At 43.6% G+C, this 2759-nt stretch overlaps 1 non-coding gene across 1 annotated transcript; it reads left to right on the forward strand.

Moving 5' to 3' along the window:
• Positions 1-2687: 2687 nt before the first annotated feature.
• On the forward strand, positions 2688-2759 carry trnaq-uug (transfer RNA glutamine (anticodon UUG)). The gene has a single exon. It is a non-coding gene; the product is annotated as a tRNA-Gln (tRNA).

Below are 2759 nucleotides of genomic sequence, written 5' to 3' on the forward strand. Positions count from 1 at the left end.
TCATCACCTGGTGCAGTATAATACGTGCAATGTCGAGTACGTTTAAGTACTTTTATACACATTTTTATTCCATCTGTATATTTAATATTCTTCTTACTGGTAAATTTGTAATTTTGTTTTATTACCGTTCTAATGTTTATTCTTATTACTTATTTTTTATCTTTATTTATTTGTGAACAATGCTGCTGTAATCCTGTAATTTCCCCACTGAGGGACTGAAGGATTATCTAATCTTATTTTATCTAATCTTATGACACCACAACCATCATCACAGCATAGTTGCTGACTGAGTTTGTATGAAAGTAGCCTGATTTAAATATAATTTTAGTTATTAGTAAAATGTAGAGCCATCAGTAAAGTATGGAATATCTTGATATTATTAGATTTCTTGTGAGATCTCCTGGTGACCTGGTTCATTGTACCTGACAGCACGTTTCAGTGCAACACAAGCTGCACTGAGGCGTGAAGGTGAGCCCCTCAGCCTTCAGGATGCAGCAACGACAGGAAACCCCTTCAGCCTCATCAATACGCCTTCAATCCACTCAGTCAGCCCTTTCCAGTTGCTCTCCATCAGCAGCGTGATGTTGACATGTGAACTCTGTGGATCCTCAGGACCAATAGATCGGCTGCGTTGAGAGTGTGTGGAGCTGCGTCCCCGTGTGGCGTCCATGCAGACGTGACGCTGTCCTGCAGGTGACGTGAGCAGCAGAGTTTCTCACAGGCAATAAACGAGACCCTGAGCATCGCAGTCCTTCACCTTCTGGGAACCAGAGTTTTATTTACAGAGCCAGCAGCACCAGGACCAGTCCCCAAAGCCACCCGACATTATCATACATGTATATTTATTTAATTGTATTGCTGAAGACGGTTCACATATGTAACATTCATTGGATTTCATTACGTTTAATCTGCACCAGTTAAGTGAGTAGTGAGTTTATGGTTTATGACCTCCTTTAATGTAGATGAGTAAAAACATAGACTACACAAAACATTGAAATTAACCTGACAACTGTACTAAAATATACTTTACTGAAGCCCCACCTCCGATACAAGGTTTAGTAGTTTATAATAATCAGTGGTGTCAATCAAATAATCAGTTAAGTAATGCAGCGTATCATAACATGCTTTTCTTTTCTTGCATTAATAATAAACCAATACAAATGATTCATGAAAACACGGAGATAGAGTTTCCTACACTGTTCTATCAATGAAGGGAACCACACACACACACACACACACACACACACACACACACACACACACACACACACACACACACACACACATACACACACACACACACACACAAGTTGTTGTAATGTGTGACTTGGAGTTTAATAGTAGGAGCAAACATTGAGCATTGTTGAAATTCCTTGTTTCTTCTTTAAATATTGACTCCAGGGACCGAAGGTTGTTTCCCCTTGTAATGAGTCTCAGAAGCTCCAGAGAGGCTTCAGGGAGGGAGGAGCTGTTCCCAGACTCCTTCAGTTCTCAGACTTCATCATAAACATAGCAGGACTTATTGAAAACAGGTATTTCAGTTGCTACATGATCCAGCTCTTACAGGTAGTGAGTCTCTGAGCTCTCATTCAGGAACAGAACAATCTGAAACCTCATACCATTTTCCTCGCCGGGAGCTCCAAAATGGAGATCTGACTACACAAGAGGATTAGTCCTGCACGGTGGACTGAAGCCCCTCTAGTTCCCTCTTTTGGGAGGATGAGGGACAACATGGCCACCAATACGCTGCTGAACACACGGGGCCCTGCAGGATAACACCGTGCACATCACACTGTTGCTTTTCTATTACAATTGCACAGAGGAATTCAGTCATGTATGCACATGAAATGCTGCTACGCAACTTGAGTTAGTTACAAGCAATCACAGCAAAGTGGAGCCTTTATTGTTTCATCAGCAAGACAAGAAAGCACAAGGATGATGTTAAAGTATAGTGAATATACACACTTAACACATTGTAGACTTTGTTCCAACACAGACCAAATGCTGAGGGTACAGTTGGATTAAGGACCTGCAACACAGATTAAGGCTTGTCTCGTTAATGACTAGGTGCTTTGGCACACCTATTCATATTCATATATGAGACATAGTTCACGAGTCAGATGTGGGATACCGTCTTGTTTTTATTCTTCATTACTTTACTAATGTTTGCACTAATGTTAACTAACCACCTCACACAAAACAAGACATGTCCTGCAAATAGTTTGACACCTTAAGCGGTGACACAATCTAGACCTTTATTTTGAAAACGGAGCTTTTATTTTGACGAGAAGAAATCGGCTAAGGACTAGCCAGCTAGCAGCGTGCAAACGTTATTGAAAGTAATTGACGTAATTGACGTGACCCTGAGCTCTTCGGTCCCCGCAGGGCTCTGCTCGGCCGCACGTGGTCGACCGTCTGCTCCTGCGGGCGGGCGCGTGCGTTTTTAGGACGCGAGCTTCTCCGCGCACACGCAGCTAACGCTAGCGTAGCATCCACTAGCTGACTAACGATGCTGGAACACGCAGGGTGGCCGGCTCTCCGGGTTCGGGTCTGACCCGTTTAACCCCACTGATCAGGTGCTTCGATGAGACGCGCAACCGGAGACTCATGTTCCGGTTCTCCTGCGGGACAAACGCAGAAAGACGCGCAGCTTCAAGTGCAGTACTGCGGCTCTTCATGACATCCTTGGTCCCATGGTGTAATGGTTAGCACTCTGGACTTTGAATCCAGCGATCCGAGTTCAAATCTCGGTGGGACCT

Source organism: Clinocottus analis, unplaced genomic scaffold, assembly GCF_023055335.1.
Source record: "Clinocottus analis isolate CAN_PGR_092001 unplaced genomic scaffold, fCliAna1.0.p SCAF_42, whole genome shotgun sequence".
Taxonomy (NCBI): domain Eukaryota; kingdom Metazoa; phylum Chordata; class Actinopteri; order Perciformes; family Cottidae; genus Clinocottus; species Clinocottus analis.